This window comes from Polyergus mexicanus, unplaced genomic scaffold (assembly GCF_030449975.1).
Source record: "Polyergus mexicanus isolate NDT 795.1 unplaced genomic scaffold, iyPolMexi1.0 SCAF_17, whole genome shotgun sequence".
Classification (NCBI taxonomy): Eukaryota; Metazoa; Arthropoda; class Insecta; order Hymenoptera; family Formicidae; genus Polyergus; species Polyergus mexicanus.
In genome coordinates this window covers 4644806-4665880 of record NW_027223337.1, presented here as the reverse complement: position 1 = coordinate 4665880, position 21075 = coordinate 4644806, and the positions used below count along the sequence as shown (strand labels likewise).

Genomic DNA, 21075 nt, shown 5'->3' with positions numbered 1-21075 from the left:
TATTATACATAGAAACTTCTATTGTCGAGAGAGGAATTTATTTTTTTATAACCAGAACGCTATTGTATTTCTCATTCAAAACATTCGGAGAGAGCAGCTTTTGAGCAAACCTACAATATATGGATGTGGGTCTATACGGTAATATAATTTCCATTTTAACTCCCGCGTTGCTCCGACCACTTTACACAAGGCTTTGCGCGAGCTTTCGTATGTACAATATGTATATTCGATATGTAGGATGCAGTTCGCATCTGAAAGAAGACCGCACTGACGCTCCGAGTTGTTGTATCATTTCCTGGTTTCCAATTTCCCCATCCTCATCCTTTTAATTCCAACAAATGCGTTCTTCATGCTCGTACACATCACCTGATTACGGTAATTAATTCAGGCCGCCTTTGTATGAACGCGTCGACATTGCGCCAATGTGCGCATTAATTTTGCAATAAATCGTGTCCCAAACAGTGGGTTTAAACCGGTTTCCAATGGCATTCAATGGTTGCTTTCGCGTATAGCTACATATGGTCGCACAGATCGACCGCACGTAAGTTACACCGAATTAACGGATCGTTTATCGGTCTCTCTCCCTTCTTCGCGAATTTAAACGTGCCAAAATTACCATAATTGTACGTTACGTTTAACGAAAGCATTTATCATATTCCGAAAACTTAAGCTTCTATTATTAATTAGCGTCTAATCAGCAAGCATTTTGATTTTCGGAAAGAAATTTATGTTTTCTTCTTGTTTAAATTTATCATTTAGTATTATTGATGATATCATGTGTTACATGTTAGATTTAATTCAGCTCAAACACGTGTAACTTGAATACAATTCGTAAAAATTGTTTCTTGATTTTCATCTTAGATATAAGCAATTTATCGATTTAAATTTTTAAGATAAGCTCCGACACAAAAGTATGCGCGAATTTTAAACGCGTGTGTATTTCAGAATACATGTCCTCGTGACTTTTGACATCGCAAATGCCGTTCAATATTATATGCACAACGTATTTAATTGACCGCAATAGCTTCCAATCATCAGCTGTTTCTCTCATTGTTACACTCGCTCGCGAAAAATAAAAATTTCTTTCGCATATATATTCGTTTCGATAAAAAACTAGCTATAAGTTAATACATGTAGCACGTAGATCAAATATGAACAACTCTTTGCATAAAATAATACAAAATAATAATGAGCATTGCAAAGAGTACAATTTTACCGTTAAGTTAAAAGACGGGACACATTGTATCACTCTGAAAATAATGACAATTGCGGAGAAACCAAAATTTTTTAGTCGAAAGTTTATCACGGAGCTCGATCTTAATGAATTCTCCAGACTTAAGCAGACAATGAAAAAGTGTGAATCGCATTAGGCGGAAACACGCGATATTTACTCAAGTCTCTTCTCTCGAATTTTACCAAGTGATTAATCCTATCCCACCTAATTAAAATCACACGCGTAAAGCCCGCGCATTTCTTCTTTGGTTTGACAAACCAAAGAAGAAATGGAAAATATTGCGTTTTAAAATTCTACGACACGTCCTAAGCCCGAATCACACTAGCGGCTCGCGGCCGCGACTGCGATTGCGTGTGCCATTGCGATTTGCTATGTTTCAGTCACACTTGCAATTGGCGATTGCGGCTACCACGGCTCACACTCGGTATTTTCTCTGAAGAATATAATAGTGTAATAATTAGTCAAATATTAGAGAAATCTCGTGATAGTGAACTGAAAAATAGTTAATATGGATGTAAACCTACAGCGATTAAGAAATACACGTATAAAGAAGAGAAAAAAAATGCGTGCATTTTTGGTAAAGCATCACATGGCCATACGGCATCCTGTGATTTACTGCGACTGCGACTGCGACTCGAAAAATGGACGAAAGTCCAAATGACAATCGCCAGTCGCAATCGTTGATTGGCTAAGGCAGAATCGCAATCGCAGACGCAATCGCAGTCGCGGCCGCGAGTCGCTAGTGTCGTTTCGTAGAATTTTAAAACGCAATATTTTTCATTTCTTCTTTGGTTTGTCAAACCGGTTTCTTTCCAAATTCGATCATTTAAACGAGAGCAGTGTTAATTGAACATTAACGTGTCTGCGTGACGATAAAAGTGCATTTTGTACAATTTGCAAGGCAATACGTCGGGAATAGGAACGGATAAAGACTTCCATATGAATATTCAAAGCTTTTCATATTGTCACTTTTATCTCACCCAATTAAACCAAGAGCGCAGTGTCACAATCGCGCGCTCTCCCTTCAAGGCTTTTAACCTAATTAGCATAATGTTAGCGGAAATGAAATGAGTCGATAGAACGCGCAATAGCAGCTATCTATCACAGCGTCTAAAGCAAGATTAAAAGCGGAACGTAAAACTACTCAAGCTGTCGATTCTAAGAGCTGATTATAATACCGAAAAGCTGTTAGAAGAACATTGTTAGAGCGCAGATTAAATTATTCGAGAAACATCGCAAACATTATGGTCTGCATTATTTCCGTGCAAATTCCACGCTTAAACGCACGTTACTCTTTGACCAAAGAGTAACAAATGAATATCTCAAAACCGCGTTCAAGCTTTCTGCGGTAACAAGGCAACCAAAAGTATGCCATTTCTTTCCTTAATCCAACTTTAAGATCCTGGTATATGTGTATATGTTCAAAGCATGGCTATAATAAAAAAAAAATTTCTTTATATTATGTATTTATTTAAAAAAAAAATAATATATCGATAAAAAAGAAAAAGAAAAATGTGTTAGATGGACTACAAACGTATCAAGACAGACTCGACACTAGCTGTATATAATTTATATAAAAAAAGAGAAAGAAATGTTTTGAAGAAGAATATTTTGATATAAATTTTACGAGATGAACAATCTTGATTTATTTCGGGGCTGAATCTTATCATTGTCATTTCATTATCCTTTGATTATTGGATGCACACGACATATATCTATCTCCGTCTTGCGCGACAGTTGTGTCTCTCTCGATATTTCCACAAGAGCTCGATGTAGCAAACTTCAATTTTAGTCTTCGCGCTGTTACACCCTGAAAGATCCGCGAACAATTGCAACGACGAACGTGCCGAGCTGAAGCGCGAAACGTGTCCAACACGCGGGAGAGATAACACATGCCGGGCGAGCGAGCTCCACGGAGAGCAGAGTTTACGAAGTGGATGATAAAAATAGGTCCTTCGAAAGCTGTTCCGATTGTACGCTCCCAGCGAGCTAACATCCAGATTCGAGTATCTCGTAAAGCGCGCCTTCGCACGACTATAGTTTCGCAAAACTTTTCGGATCGAGTTATCGCGTTCGGCACGGGCACGGCTATTTTGGATGTCTTATTTGATTTGCCCGGGAGCCCTCCTTTCCTCTTCGCCTTCGTAAATTCAAGTTAGCTAACTCACACTCAGAGCAGGGGGCGATGCGTGGCGCCGGGTGTAGAGGCGCAGGCTGGTAATCGAAAGATTCCAGGTTCGATTCCGCTCGGGTCCCATCCTCCCATATGACTCAAAAAGAGGTTTTCACACATTATCCTATATAATGCCTATATTGGTTTATCATATATTATCCTATCCAATATCTATATTAGTTTATTATATATTAACCTATCTAGTACCTATACCTAGTTAATGGTGTATAGACAATTCCTTTCGGAAAGTCTCCCAGCCATATCAGAGAAGAAGAAGAAGACACTCAGAGCAGCTGGAGGCGATATGAATCATCGCCCTGTGCTCTACGTGAATCTCGCCTAATCTATATCAAAAATTTGAATCTGTGTATTCAAATTTGTCATCTCTTAAAATAAAATATTTAATTTTTAATTATGCAATATTGTACACTTTATCGTAGAATTTTAAAAAGGGAAAATAAAAATGGTAATTGCGATATCTCTCCATTAATTGTTACGAGTAATTTATTTACTACTGACATGTGTGCGTTACTCGCGAAAGTGACAGGTCACATTGTGATCTTTCGCGCGAGATTCCAAGCACGTGGACGTCGTCTCTCACATAACGAGAATAAGGTTCGAGCTCACGCACACGCGCGATAGAAATCTGTAAAACTCTTAAGAGATGTTCCGAGCGGAAAACCGGAGAATGAATGCCGGAAATATACATGGAACGGCGTGCGCGCGCTATCTGCAGCCGCAGGCACGGGAAACGCGTCTAGGACCGGAAATGAAGGATGTAACGGGGCGGCGAGGAGAACGACCGCACGATGCGATATATACGATGCTGCTAATGAAATTCTAACGATGTATGTGCAGCACAAAATTTCTTATAAATATTTATATACCCGAGTTTGTAACCGGAGCATATATTCGTCGCAGATTTTAATTTTCGATATTACACAAATGTGGATGAAAAGACATTTTAAGCATCGAGAGATTTTTCGATAAAAAATTAAATATCTCAACATCGCGTAATCTACGCCGGCAAAATATCGATACCACGAGTCGAGAGAAAGAGTCGAGTTCATGCATATATAATGAAAAGTCGTGAAAATTACATGAATATATCCAGGATTGGGAAATAACGCGTTACTTGTAACATCGTTACCGTTACAGTTACTTTTTTTCGGTAACGATCGTTACTTTTTTTCTGTTTGTAACGGTAACGGTAACGTCGTTACATTTTGACAGTAACGCTAACGAATTAGCCGTTACTTTTATCTTTATTTTTTGGTTCTTTATCATCTTATATCTATTCAATAGATGTATTTTTTGAAAAATATTTTGTAGCCTTCTATCATAGGCTGCATTCTGATAGTCACTGCCAGTACTGAAAATCTATAGTAACGTATGAATTATAGATTTTACAATACTGATAGTGAATATTGGAATACACTCTTAATAATATCAATATTTCTCTTATCAATATTTAAAAACAATATTTGATAAAAATTTTCGACAAAATTGAAATTTGTAAATTATAATTTAAATTCCTATAAAGATAAGTGTAAAAAGTAAAGATATTAACATAAAAAATTAGAATCATTAAATAAGTTTAATATAAAAAACGCATGCTATATAGAGACTAATTTAGAGTTTTTAATTGTAACATAGATTATTACATTTAATATTGATTATTAAATAATTTTATAATCTAATAGCTTATTTTAGTATTACAAAAAACAAAAACATAACGAAAAAGTAACGAATCGTTACTTTCCAAGTAACGGTAACGGTAACGCGTTACTTTTTAAAATCAGTAACGAGTAACGGTAACGAGTTACTTTTTACAAAAAATAACGGTAACGGTAACGCGTTACTTTTATAGAGTAACGTTCCCAACCGTGAATATATCAATACTTCAAGTACGAAAACGAGACTCCGCAATTCGAATAGATTATATACGGCCGCGATTTCGTATCTACGAAATGCGGTGCGGCCTGGGTACGATCCGATAATTTTCGCAGTCGAATCTTGCCAAGTTAAGCGGATTGCTAAGTTCGGAAAGGATTGTGCCGTACGATCGTAACTTCTAATCCCGTCGAACGCAATTCGTAGTCCGTTATCGATCGAATCCCTGTGTCCCTTTTCTCTTCCTCTCCTACCATTTTCCCTCGCCACTCACCGCACAGCTGAATAACTAACAATCTTATCGATGATGCTTACGTATATTACGAAATTTTTTTATCAATCGACAGAGAATTCCGTACAAAAACGCAAACTCTTTACTCGGAGTTGAATTTCATTAAAGTTTCACCCGTAATTCCCCGTAATTTGAGAGTCCACGAGAGGCTTGTAGGCGATATCGCCTCGAGTAGAAAAAAATTCCAAAGTTTGGCCAGTTAATGATTATAAATTCTAGTTACTAGCCAGTATTTAGCCAGTAAATTTAACCAAATTCTCATCAGTTTGATCGACGCTTGTTTCTAGAATTACCGGATAATAATTTTAGCTAAATTCTAGACAATAACTGACTAATTTTTATATGAAAAATTGAAAAAATTTAGCCAGATATTTTGTTCATCGAATAGCATTATTTCCAAAACGAATATATCGTATTAAAAATTTTATTATTTTTTTATATAAATAATTAAACAATTTATTAAATTGAATTAATAGGATAATATTATATCAAATTATTAAACAAATTATTTTTTATTTACAATAGAAGAATCGAACCCGCGACTTTGGTTTTTATTGTACAGGTTTGTTGTTAATCAATTTTCTTTTTACTTCTGCTTATTGATCATTATTTATTTAACGTGGAATTAATGAATGAAGATATTGCGGATGTTGGAAGCTTAGAAATGTCATTCTGTTATGTACTTCCTAAGGATTTATTGATGATGAACCTAGAAACATACTGATTAGTTTTCCTATGTATCTATACAGGCTTACCTTCAATGTCAAATTTTTTTAAAACATAAAAATAATATTTTCAAAGTATCATTAAATATTTATAAAGTTAACTTTAAAAAAATAAAAAAAGTATGGGTTTCATATCTCTTTGACGTTAAATTTAATGGTAAATTTTTTTAACAAGACAAAAAAATCTTTTTTATCACAATATGAATCAACAATTAGTGAAAACACGTAAAAGAAAAAGAAAGTACAAGTGTATGAAATCAATAGTTAAAAAAGATCTAGGAATGCTATATCAAACGTGTAAGTTATTTCTATTTATGTCATCAAATTTTAAAATAAAAGATTTTATCAATCAACAACTTCATAGAAACACAACCCGGAGACCGGAGACAAAATCCGACTTCAGCACCGTCTCAATATCGCGAGCATAGATACTTACTAATATGTATCGAGAGTTTCTGTTTAATAAAAATATCCGATTACTTGATAATTATTTCCTTGAGTAGCTGGTCAAAATTTCGTCAGAAAATATATTTTGAAAGAAAAAAATAGATAGATTTATCGATTTCTTAAATATATTAATATTTTGGACGAAAAATGTACAAAAACTAAAGTAAGAAACTATTATTAACCAGAACATTGTAGTTTCTTACTTTATATTGTTGTACTCATACTGCTTTTCATCTGTTAATAGCTTTATGTATGAGAATATATAATTTTATGTATGAGAATACATAGCTAAAAAATTGTAGATATTAACTGAGTAATAACTATCCATAGTTGTACTGATCAATTATTATATTCTAGAATTTGTCTATTTTTTATACAAATATTACATTTTTGAAGCGCCATCTGCAGAAAAAAAAATCATATTATAGCTAATATCTGGAAATTCTATATCTATGAAATTCTATATCTATGAAATTTCGAAAAAAATATTATTACTTAATTATTAGCAAGTAAGTGGCAGAAAAATTTTGATTAGAAAAACCGATTGGTTTTTAGGCACTGGCCAATTTTTCCCAGAAACTTTTCTGCTCGGGCGTTCGCGAATGTCCATTTGCATTAACAACCTGGGCGCTTCAATTAGCGGCGAGAGGAGTTTCGGTCGTCGACGTCGACAATCGAAACTCCTTTCTCGTCGCCCTCCGCACGTGCCTATGATGTTTAATGCAATTTCCTTCGCGACCTTTATCGGGACGATGACTTTCTTCGTCCTGTCGCCGCGCGTCCTACCCGTCCATCTTTCTCCTTTTCCTTCTCTCCTTTCTACGAGGAAGAGTCTTAGCCGCGCGCGCGGAGCAATAAATTGCAGCTACTCGAATCAACTTTTGAATTACGACTCGGGAGAGCTCGTTACGACAACCAGCGAAATCCTGTTAGCCGCATTGCAACCGTAATGAACTCGTCTGACGTGGCCGGCAGCGCGGGAAAGGAAGACTACCGTCGTCGTTGGCTACCATCAAGATTGTAGACCGCGATGTTATCGAGAGCGCTGATTTCAGCCGGTTCTGCTAAGAAACTTCTTGATTATTAATGACCAATTCGCGATCTACCCTTCTGCGATTTACTCCGACGCCGCTACCGTATTCTCTTTAACGATACTTTTGTTAATTTATAAGACAAAACTCCACTCGTTACGCAAATAAAGCCTCAGACTACAATATTAATAACAATATTTCTTATAATATGTTTACTTCCAATTGAAAATTCGTTGTTTATTTGAAATAAAAATATTTTAATATATTCAGGATTACGCTCTAGATAATCTTCATAACGAGGATATAAACAAGATTATTTTATCATATTTCGCATATTACACATGAGATGAATTTAAAATATCACAGTGTCCCATGATATAATCCCTCAAAGAAACATATGATGCAACAATAAAATCGCTGCTTTTCTCTCTTTGTGTAAGTATGTATACATAAAGCTTCTAATTAGATGAATATATACGATATACTTTATGTATAAAGTATAATAAAAAGTATATAGGAACAGCTCGCTCGTTCTCTTCCGTCATTCGAAGCTTTCCTGCAACTAGTAAAAAGTTTGCTACCTCTTTAGAAGGTATTGTTTCTAGTTACGCAAAAGGGAGAGAAACGTGTCGGACTAAAGAGGATTTTCACGCGAGCCAGCGAGATAAGGCAAGGGATGGAAAATGGGCGTTGCTACGACATACGACGGAATAGATGCTGATAAGAGCAATTCTGAGGGTGCGTTTCCACCCTAGCGCGACCTAGGTGTCGACGACGAGAATGTACGATAAAGATCGAGCCGTCGTGGGAGGAGGAACTTGGCGTGAGAGATACTAGCGTGTTACTTTCAAAACTAAAATATATATCCACACTGTAAACACGGTGTATTATGGTAAAAAAAAAAAAAAGACTTATTATTAAAACGGATTATACGGAAAATATATTCTCTCACATAAAAAAAAAAAGAACCAACTTGATCACATTTAAATGCACGGTAACTTCTTTGCAACTCGCCTTAATTTGTTGGAAGATGTAATGTAATAGTGCGGAACAAATTTCACGAGCAAAAAGAAAACTTCACGAGAAGTCTCTACTCTGTTTTTTACTGTTTCCATTACGATTAGTGTACGTTCCCATGTAGGGCGACATCACCGTCTGATAACCGGGAGACTAAGAGCCGAGATCGCATCTGCGAATAATGCCTCTGAAATACCATTGTCATGATTTACAACACTGAAAGATAATCAACAATTCCAATTCTCGACCATTGTCCGATCTTTATCGCACACAAATTTACCAAATTACACATATATCCATTCTTATCCTTGATTTTGTATTTTTAGATGTCTGACACTTTGGTGCAAACAATTAAAGCAATTTTTATAAGAAATAGCTTAAACCATCATTATAAATCTTTTTTTTATATTCACATTTAGATTACTATACATTATTTTTAATTTCATATATATACAGGGTGTCCTAGACCACCCGTACACCCCTTTTCTTTCAAAAACTAAGCACTTTAGAGAAAAACGTTTTCAACAAAAATTGTATAGTTTTGAGGGGAACATAAGATGCTATCATTGGTTTGACCTTGGATGGCATCGTTAAGGTCAAGTCAAGGATGATTTTAATTTCTTAAATGGAACCCCTATTTTTCATTACATATTCTTATAGCTTATGTCGAGAACTTTCCAAAACACTATAATAAAGTATTTTTTCTTTAAGTACTTTTTGAGTTATTTTATATTTTAATCTGACATATTTTGATATAAAAAATAAAATATTTCGTAAAATATTCAGTTTTCGATAATCTTACCGTAATACTTTTATGTACAGAATAATGAGACAAACTAATATTAGTATAAAAAATAATTGTTTTTAAGAAAATTATTTACAATGTATTTTTTTAAACAATTATTTGTTTTTTTTTGGCGCTAATTGATTTGTCTCATTATTCTGTACATAAAAGTATTACGGTAAGATTATCGAAAACTGAATATTTTACAAAATATTTTATTTTTTATATCAAAATATGTCAGATTAAAATATAAAATAACTGAAAAAGTACTTTATGAAAAAATACTTTATTATAGTTTTTGGAAAGCTCTCGACATAAGCTATAAGAATATGCGATAAAAAATAGGGGATTCCATTTAAGAAATTAAAGGTGTCCTTGACTTGACCTTAACGATGCCATCCAAGGTCAAACCAATGACACCATCTTATGTTCCCCTCAAAACCATACAATTTTTGTTCAAAATGTATTTCTTTAAAATGCTTAGTTTTTAAAAGAAAAGGGGTGTACGGGTGGTCTAAGACAGTGATGCCAGAATTGAGACGCGAGCAACATGACTCCGTAGTGGAGGGGATACACACACAAGCGTAAACCGTGTGCATGTAATGCGCAGAGCGCTCTGCGCATTACATGCACACGGTTTACGCTTGTGTGTGTATCCCCTCCACTACGGAGTCATGTTGCTCGCGTCTCAATTCTGGCATCACTGGTCTAAGACACCCTGTATATATATATATATATCATTGCAATATTTCTTCGCGACCTATTCAGCTTCTTTTTCTAAAAATATGGCGTATTCGTGTGTAATGTACCACGACCATATAACATAACAACCCACATGAGAATCATAGTAGTTTTGCGCCATATTAAATTACATTTATTATTCCGGCGACATACCGTCGTAATACATTTCGTCGACAGCAATGCTAATCTACTTTCACAATGAGCTCAAGCAGCACCTCATCAATCATACACTCGCGAGGAAAGTCCTCTGTCCCTCCAGCAAAACTGATTTTCATTAAATTGATATACCGATTCTACATATCTCTATCGCGAGTCTACCTCCTGGCAACCGCTATTTCATATTCAATGTTTGTTTGCGTGCGTCGTTAGAAATAAAAAGAATCATATGTAGTATACTAGTGGAGCGTAGATAAAAATATCATTGATAAATTACCTCTCGCTCTGACAAAAGAGAGAAAAGAATTCTCGGAGGGATATTTTCTCGCAGAATACTCTCCGAACATTTCCAAAATTAATAAATAGAGTCATCTTAACGGGAAATTGTTTCTGTAATGAAAAAAATTGTCGTCTGTAATGTATTCCGTTAATTTCTTTCAGTTACATTTCTCTGAGATTTAGTGTCTCTGTGAGATACAGAATAAATTAAAGATACATCCGTATTAATTGCTTTTCCAATAAATCGACTCCAACACAATTTATTGATCCATTATTTCTCCGTTAATATAATACTTGGAGCAATAAAAAGAAGAAAGATAAAAAAGAGTAAAGACGGAAAAAGAAGAGAAAGAGAGAGAAAAGGGGTGATAGAGGAAGGAGTGTAGACGAACGAGGAATGGGAGAGAGGTAGATGTTATCGAGAGGCGGGATTCGCGTCTTGGAAATACTATAAGCAGGGTTGTATTGTAGTAGGCTACCATTGTCCGTAAACGTGCAGGCAAACCTAAGTCCTAAGATCCAGTCTGGTTTCTCGAGACAAAGCCCCCGCGACGAGGTTGCCAACAGGGGAATGCACAATTACATACACATCGTCTGTGTCCCGTCTCGTCTATTAAGAAGCCTTAATTAACGGGGATTTTCGCCGACGTCTCTCGCTCTCAAACGAGTTCCCTTCCCCCTCCCCTTTTCTTTCACCCATCACGGTAATCTCTTTAATATTTACAATAATCGCGCAATAAATTACATAATTCTTCTACTAGAAACATAATAGAATTGAAATAATAGAATCGGAAATATCGTTAAGGATAAAAAGGATTGATAATATAAAAAAGTATTAGACTTATATATACGTCTATCTGTAGCAATACTTTCACATCTGTGAAAGAGATAAAGATGCTTAAGTATATGTCCAATTTTGTATAACCGTCTACCCTTAACTCTATCGTAACTAAATCAGGTATTTTCCGCTGTTCCCATTCGCTTTGATATCGCATTCATGATTTAACATTCGTTGATTGCGGCGTTATGGAGAAGCGATTCCGTGGCGGAAAAACGGCACGCATTATGTGTGCTCTGCATTATGGAGGTCGTCCGGCCATCCGAGAATGTCAGGGCGTTACATAAAGGCGGTGAACGATGAAAAAATCACCGTAATCCTCCTTCGTCGCATACTGAGCCAGAAAAGGTCAAACGTGAGAGAAAGATGCGCCACTCTTGGCATTCGATAGTATTATCAACGAGCTCACCTCGGCAGCGATGTTCTTCGAATACAAAAAGAAAAAGAAAACAAAATAAACTCAGAGCTAACATTTGCACTGAGAGACCCATTTCGTTAAATAAAACAAAATTATTTGGTTGAGCCATTTTGTTGACCGAACATGTAATTTGGTTTTATTTAATAAAAATTATGTTACTGGAAAGAAGTTAAATGTTACATTATCAAACTATTTTGTTTGCATGGAGTTGTTTACCTGAATAAAATTTTATTGTTGCGATAACAAACTCATCCATCTCATCGCGTTCTAAATAATTGTATTCGTTGCTTGAACTAAATCGTTTAGTTGAATATCATAAGCTATTTTGCGCATTTATGTGTCACTGCGCAGTCAATTGTTATGCAGTGTAGCGTAATGTGCAGTATGCAGTGCATCTTCAATCATGGCGGATTCATCTGTCCGGAAAATACTGATTAGTCTCTCGTTAACGACGAGAGAATTGAAAAGACGGAGAATATAATCTGTATATTCTTTTCTTATCGTATCACAAGAGACAACTGTCAAGTAAATTTCTTGTTGAATATGGATAAACTTTGGTTGATGTAACAAAAGCAAATGTAACTGCAGTTGGAAAATTTGGTAATACTAACACACAAATTTGATTCAGTGAACAAAATTAAAATAAAAAACAACCAAAAATTTGATTTTATACAATTAATAATTTTGTTCACTGAACCAAATTTGTGTGTTAGTATTACCAAATTTTCCAACTAAATTTTATTGTTGTATTAATTAAAGGATTTGTTTGCCCATATCCAAACAAGAGATTTAGTTGATTCAAACAAATTTTATTTCATTCAACAAAATGGGTCTCTCAGTGTGGCAAGTGACTTTTCCATCATCAAACGTCTTTATTTTATAATGCCTCTCAAAAGTGTTTTAACAGCAGCACAACGGTTTCGTGATATATTGTCGTAAGATTAAAATCTTCCTTTTGCGTTTATTCTCTATAAGAAAAAGAAAGAGAATTAATATTCAAATGTACTTAAAAGATTGCAATTAAAAATAAACATATTATTTTTAGGAAATAGCGAATAGTTGATACAATGTAAAAAAATAAAAATTATGCGCTTGAAGTATTTTATTGTCGGTCCCTCGAAACCGCCCGACAGCTGGGACGGTCCCTCGGAGCTTTGGTTCAAGCTCTCACATCCCTTTTCCTCTCGATAACTATGTAGGTACACATAAAAATAGGCAGTAACCTCTTCAAGTAAAGGACTTCTCCTGAGGGAGCTACGTTCCAAGCACGTGCCGTGAATTTTGGATACGATTCTGGGCGCGTCGTACTTTCGTCGTCTCCATCCCCCGCTTCCTTCGGTACGAACGACGTTGCCAATATTCGAAGTCCTAAATTTACCTTTCATCCTTTTTGCCCAGTCTGGCCAAGTTGTTTCCCATTGTTGTCTCCCAAAATCTATAGACGACATCTATATATCCAATGCTCGCGATGTTATGCGTATGATGATGATAAAGAATAATTCGATTCTCATCCGAATTTCGAGGAGCAGCAAACGAGAAAAGGATGCCTGATTTATGCTATTTCTCGTACAAGTAATACCTTAATATCACGATAATGGAGAGATATCGTATTTATATTAGGTTCAAATAAAGATGCAGCAAATGGAGGACGCGAAACAAGATAAAGGTGGGCAAGAGAATAATTAAGCTGTTGGAATCGATTTATTGGAAAAGCAATTAATACGGATATATTATCTCTATTCTGCATCTCACAGATCGGCGAATCTCAGAAAACTATAATGGAAGAAATTAAGGAAATACAGAGATTTGCTGACAATTTTGTCAGAAACATTTTCCCGATAAAATGTCTTTATGTGGCATTATTCTTCGCGAGTTAAACCTCAAAACTGTAATTGTATAGATATCTTTAATAGCCTCCCATAAAACTTTCCCGTCATTACTTTTTATCGCAAACGGGAAAAGCTTAATACGACGGAACTGTGTATTTCCCGCGAGAAGCTGAAACTCTTTTACGAGGCACATCGACGGTGTAACAAAGTTTTCCGCATTAGCGCACGATGCGTCGCATAAAACAAAAAAAAAAAAAAAAATATTTCCCATATTACCGTTGGGATTCATTTTGGATAAGTTTTATCCTGGTTGAACGCGTAGCTCTCGAAGGATTTCAAAAATTACTTACCAACAAGTCCGGCGAGGTAGACTAATTTTCAAGAAGTTCGCGAGCTGAAAAAAAGGAAGAACAATCCATTTGATACATTTTCGTCCGCGTCCTAATTTTATTTCGTAAGATAAAAGATACAATGCGTATAAAAGAACCTAGAGACACAGATTAATGCGCGCTGCATCGCGTAATTTGAAACGCTCCGCTTTTAATGCATACGCTATAAACTGTAGAAGAGTATAGCTTTTCCCGATGGGATTTGCAGATAATATCCTATCTTGCTGTAAATTTTATAGCCTTTTATCATAGATATCGCTCATCATGATTCGCAGACAGAATGAATAAATTGATTAAATTGATTATAACACATTTCTCTCAAACAAAAATCTTTATGCATAGGAATATCATCATGTTTCAAGAGGAATAAAAATATATCGCACAGCGTATTTGAATTCTTACACATATTCTTGCACACACATGGAATATTATACATATATATTATTATATTATATCTTCGAAATAATTTTGTTATTTTATAAACCGATAAATTAAGCGTTATCGCTTTAATTCTCGCCGAATAATAATTTCAACTTGGACCCAGGGAGAATCCACGAATCCCATTTGGACGACCGAGTGTACGATTAGCTCGTAACAATCTCGGACAGCTTCGAGAATTATATCCGTATGGTTACACCGTAGTTACAAAGCCAGATACAGTAATGAGCGGTTTCTCACTTTGCGAAGTAACGCGGGCCGAAAGGCTAAAGATTAATTCTACGTCAGGCGCAAATCCGGCGCGTGGCATAAATCTCGACTTGAGCTCGTGAACGCGCTCCTCTTAAGGAGCGAGTACACCGCGTCTGTTGGGTTCACCTCGGGTCTCGTTTACCTCCAACATTACACCAGCATCAATTCTGTTGCGTATTTCGTCGTTTCCTTTCGTCTCCTTTAGTTCGCATTATCTCTCCGCCGTGGATACAACAGAACGAATGCGTTTCATTTTTTTATTTACACTGACACTATAGAGATTTTTTTTTAAATTAATACGCTTAATAAACCGAAGATTATGAATAAAAATATAAAAAAGAATTTTTTGATGAAAATCTCCGAATTATTCTAATAAATAATTCTGTAATATATATACTTCTTTTAATTATCGAGCCTTGATCTTCTTAATTGGTTTTATATTTTTACTTCTCGTTAGTTTTCATTAAATTTCATTATTTTTCTTCATATTACCGTGCGTAGTAAATGCAGTCTACGAATAATGAGATTAATTATTTGTCTTTTACAAATAATAATACTTAATATTTTCATATCAGTTTTATATTTTTTATAAACGTATAATGTTAACTTAAACATAATAAATTGGACAAAGTATCTAAATCCACAGATAATTGATATACTCAGTCTATTTTCCTCGTCAAAATAATATAATTTGAGTGAAAAAAGACAAAAAGGTGAGACTTGAATTAAAAGCAGACTTGAATTAATACACCAGCCGGTATGGCCATTTAGTACAACTTTAGCAATTTATAAAGGGAACTTTTTTGTTCAAGATTGAAGTAAATCGCGAGAAAATTGTACCGATGAATTATTATTTTTACAATATTATTTACAATACATATTTTACAACGAGATAATTACTAACATTAATCTATAAATATTCGCTTATTAATTTATCCAAATATATTACTATCTAATTTTGAAATTAATTTTAACTGAATTATGTACTTCAAATTTGTTTGTCAGAAGCGCTAATTATGAAATGGAGTCGTCTTTGAAGTATCTCGGAATTTTTATAAAGCATGGAAGAAATCGTATATCCTCTCCAAATACTTGCAAACACTTATGACACACCGATGAAACGTAACGACGGGCTAATACCCGTATTCATAGTTCTTCCTTATTTTAAGGACGGAGGAAACCTCCATGAAGGATTCCTTGAATCTGCAAGGCCACCTTGTTTCATAGATGGACCTCGCGAGTCTCCCTTTCAGAAGGAAGGAATATTTTAGGGATTTTTAGTGACCGACTGGAGGCAGCACCGTTTTATGCTGCCTGCAACTAATTTCATATAATACATATGAAAACTTTTTCGTATCGTCAAAAAATTCCACGAGATTTTCCCAATCGCGAATGTATCTTTTTGGAATCCGCCAAAGAATCCGATTCTCTGGATTTTCGTCTTCAAATCCATCTTCAGAATCATTTAAAAATTCATTGTCCATTATCCCTTTTTCCTTTATACACTTTCAGTTTGAGAGCGCGGCAACAAATAACCACAAAACCACAAATGTAACGAAACTAACTTTTGGAGGTTATATTTGGTTATATTCTGCGTATCGTCTGCTAAAAAGGTCGCGTCACTCCTCAAGGAAGCTCGTGACCTTCCTTGAGATAAGGGAGCCAATAAGATTCCTTGTTCGGTCAAGGAAAGTTTATGAAACGTGGAACGAGGAACAAGGAATCCTTATTCCTCAAGGACGGACTATGAATACGGGTATAAATCACTGGATCCGTCCTTATTTTTCTCCGTCTTGCAAGAATTATGTACGCATGGTATACCTTAGGGACTTTTCATGTTTCGCAAACTACTCGTATAAAGATATCATTATCAAAATGTCTAGACGGAAAAATTCCTTCGAGAGAGGAAGTGTTCGATACGCTCTGTCAACTTCGTCTGTCATGTACGATATAAAAACGAAGATAAGCGTAACGAAATAGAAATAAATGTAAGCTTACTCTTACTGTTAAAAATTGACGCATATTACTTTCAGCAATCGATAAAATGATAATAATTATAAGAATTATAAGAATTATAATAAGATTACTAGCCCGCGATTATTTAAATTTATAATAAGATATTTTTCAATTTTTTATGTGTTCATAATTTAATTAATCACGTGGAAAACAATATCGATCCAACGTTGCTTTCGCGACTACGGCGTTTTTATGTGTATGAGTCGTACTACAATATTATGTGACGGCGAAATTTTGCATACTAATACATATTCATTCGCTATTTAGCGTTGACGACGAGCTCGTGGCATTAAATAAAAATGTGATTTACCACTCTACGATTTTAGCGCTATTTATTACGCGCACGAATGTGATTCAATTAGTGAAAATACAAATTGTGTTTCATGCCCATTTAATTTCGTACAAATCGTTACTCGCAAGATACCGTTTGCATCAAACATCAAAACGTATTTGTAATGAATAAATTTTTCAGAAAAATCAATTTTACGCTAATTGAAAAAGATTCGCCAATTTGTAATTTTATCAATTATTTATATCGAATAATTATACGCGTCACCAAATTTTTAAAACAATATTATTGTAACGCAATACGTATTTGTTTCAAACATTTAGTTGATTAAACACGACTCCAGTAGAGAGAAAAAAAAAGCAAACAATGCATATTATATCGTGAGTTTGATGTAAACGTCACCGCGCAGCAAAAAAAGAAAAAAAAAACAGTATAACAGTGTTTTATTTAATTAAAATTGAATATCAATGTCATCCGTTATTAAAACATTTCTACGAAAATATTGTAATTACGCAGAAAGCGAATGGAATCTGCCAGCAGCGTTCCATAGTATTTGGATTGGAACGAAACGCGACATACAGTCACATTCAAATACGATAGAATTCTGGACATTTTCGTATTACTCGTTGCCCGGGCAACTGAATTTTCGTTCCATATCGATAAAATCACGCTGTTAATTGCAGTCAGGTACGAGAACTGTATAAAGTGCGAAAACGAAGTGGCAATTACGTTCGACGAGCGAGATGTTATTAGATGTTCGTCAACCTCCGTCATTGATTGTCAAAGGTTTTATTTCAGTGAAGTTACTACACTTTTTGTTAGAATTATTTAAAGAAATACTGCGTGATTTTTTAGCCTTTGGAGATGATATATATATATTTTTTTTTATTTAACAAATCACTGTTTCTGATTTGTGGATACAAGAATATAAAACGTGATGTCGCGAGTATGCAGGTTAACTAACCTCTGTAGGGATAGCAGCGCCACCACTATAGGAAGCGCGGATTGTCCATAAAATATTCATACCAACACCTTCTCTCAATACGCGTTTGAATAATATAGTTAGACATTAATGTTCTTTAAACCTATAGCATCGATACAAAAATAATGTTTAGTTTTTATAATAGGCTTAGTAAGTACATCAGCAGGCATTTGTTCCGAAGACAAATAATGTATGTTAAAATTATATCGTTTTATAGCATCTCTGATAAAATAAAATCTAATATTAATATGTTTAGTTCTAGGATGTACGATAGGATTTTTTGCTAATAGTTGAGCTCCTATATTATCATTATAAATTGATAGTTGTGCAAGTTTATTTAATTCTAGTTCTTTAGTTCTCTCTTTCGGTTATCTGTTCGTTCCCATTTTCTTTTCTTCTCTTTCCACATCTCGTTTCCTTTGTAACACTCCTCTTGTAATGCTGTGGCTTTTATTTCATAGAGTACAAAGAGTAAACCGTTGAGAAATATCGGCGTAAAAGAAACACTAGTAGAAATTAGCGCGCGTTACATAAGCCCGATATGCATAAAGAGAAGTTGCAAAGTTTTTAGGGGAGAAACAATTTCGGAAAATTTAACTCGGATATTATAGAAAAAAGCAGCTTTCGAGTACAAAGATTATCTAAGAAGAGAAGAGAAATTGATATTAAAATATATTTTATAGAGACAACAGTGTATGTAGGTTTGCCAGATTTGAAAATCCCGAATGGAGGACACGAAGCAGGTTTACAAAAAAAGAGAGAAAGAGAGAGAGAGGGATGACATGGAATGGGCAGATAAATGAAAATGTATTATATATATATATATATAATTAATATATTTTAAATTATATTTATTATATATACCGTATTATATCTATCGTCTAGGAAGGAAGCAGGAAAGTCTCTAGTATCTTCTCAAATAGCACCGCTTGAAAAAAAATGGGAAAAACATTTGCTGGAATTAAAGGACAAATAGCGTCCTCCGGAGAATAGAAAAAATTTTACTAAATTGGAGAACTGTCCTCCTGATTGGAGGACATCTGGCGACCCTAAGTGTATATAAAAACAAACAAAAATGTACCGCAGCAATCATTTTCACGCGGGCAAAATAATTTCATTGCTATAAAAAAAAATTTGATACATATAATTATAGTGTTACTACTAACAATGAAGATATTTATTTTTCGATCACAAGTCCATATCTTTTCGTTTAATCGTATCTCGTATATACTCATCAAAGAATCTCGCCAATAAATTCATAAAATTTTTATAAAATTTAATATCAGGCACGTATAGATTTAATATTAGGGTAAATATGCATATTAGGTTACACGTCACCGATGACTTTGACCTTGACATATATTGTTAAGGACATGACCCTGAGTAACTTTTCCATATAACTTAACCGGCGGTCTCTTATAGTTTTTGAGATATTTAAAGTTATGATTTCACAATTTTAATGATTTTTCTATTATAAAATAAAGAAAAATAAAGGTTGTTTACATTGTATTTACGTAGATCAGACATGAAGAAAGTGATTCTTTACATTTTCAGAGACGAAGTTCTTTAAGTTTTTTTACTTTCCACGCAAAGCGAGGTTCAACCCGAACCTATATGTCTAATTTTTTTATAGTAGAGCCCACTGCGTCCACGCATATACTTTCCCATCCACACAACAATTGTGAGGTAGACTTCGCTTTGCTTTGTAAAGTATATACGTGCACACAGTGGGTTCCGCCCGCCCCCCCCCCTCCCCCCTACGAGGGGCTCCACTTCCGAAAGATATAACCTAATCCAAACCAAATTTTAGTCTTAAATCAGAAATAAGTTTGGGTTAGGTTATATCTTCCAAAAGTGAAGCCCCTCGTGGGGGGAAAGGGGGGGGGGGGCGGAACCCACTGCGTCCATGCATACACTTTCCCATCCACACAACAATTATAGGCTGGACCTCAATTCGCGTTGTAAAGTATATGCATGGACAATGGGTTCCACCCCCTCCCTCCCTATGGGGGGGGGCTCCACTTCCGGAAGATGTAACCTAATCCAAACCTATTCCTTTCGTTTGGATTACGTTGTATAATTCAAACCAAATTTTCAGAAATAAGTTTGGGTTAGGTTATATCTTCTAAAAGTGGAGCCCCCCAAAAGGGAGTGCGGAACCCACTGCGTCCACGCATATACTTTCTCATCCATGCAACAATTATGGGGGCGGACTTTGCCTCTCCTATTCTGCACAATTACCAAAAAGAGTCAGGTTATATCCTCTGTCTCTGTATTATTACCCAAATGTTAACTTTAAATATCTTAGAAACTATAAGAGACCGCCGGTTAAGTTATAAGGAAAAGTTACTCAGAGTCATGTTCTTGACAACATATGTCAAGGTCCAAGTCATCGGTGAGGTGTAACCTAATATGCATATTTACCGCTGATCGAAAGCTAGATTAAAGTTTTTCGATTTTCGTGGATATGGTTAAAAGTTCATTTCGCTTCTGAAACCACCGACGTTGAATTTGGATTAAACATGCGGTGTTATCGAATTCAATCGGAAAAATGTGTACATTTACATTCGTGATGAGAATAGAGATTGGGAGTATATCTCCCACGTGTCACGTGTAACTTCTGAAATAAGTTATTTAAATGCATGAATGTATGCGCGTTCACAGGCGCTCTTCGCGGATGAAACTGAAAGGAGAATTCTCGCTGTTTGTATTTGTCCAATACACGTCGTAGCGATATCATCGCAGAATAACATTATTACGATGTCACTTTTTTTTTTTACAAAGAAAAATAATAAAGAAACAAATAAGAAAAGTCGACATTTTTTAGACTTGTTAATACGCTTTCCTTTTCA

The 21075-nt window shown here is 35.1% G+C and overlaps 1 protein-coding gene across 4 annotated transcripts in view; it reads right to left on the bottom strand.

Annotated features, from left to right (window-relative positions):
* The window catches only part of LOC138940457 (ankyrin repeat domain-containing protein 50-like), a 74030-nt gene that overhangs the window by 19902 nt on the left and 33053 nt on the right, over positions 1 to 21075 (bottom strand). Inside the window, exon 2 of one of the 4 annotated variants that reach the window (XM_070309367.1) lies at positions 14208 to 14251. The exons of the other annotated variants lie outside the window; for them this stretch is intronic. The gene's annotated coding sequence lies outside the window, so the exon portion shown is untranslated. The remainder of the gene's footprint in view (positions 1 to 14207; positions 14252 to 21075) is intronic. 4 annotated transcript variants of the gene reach the window in all.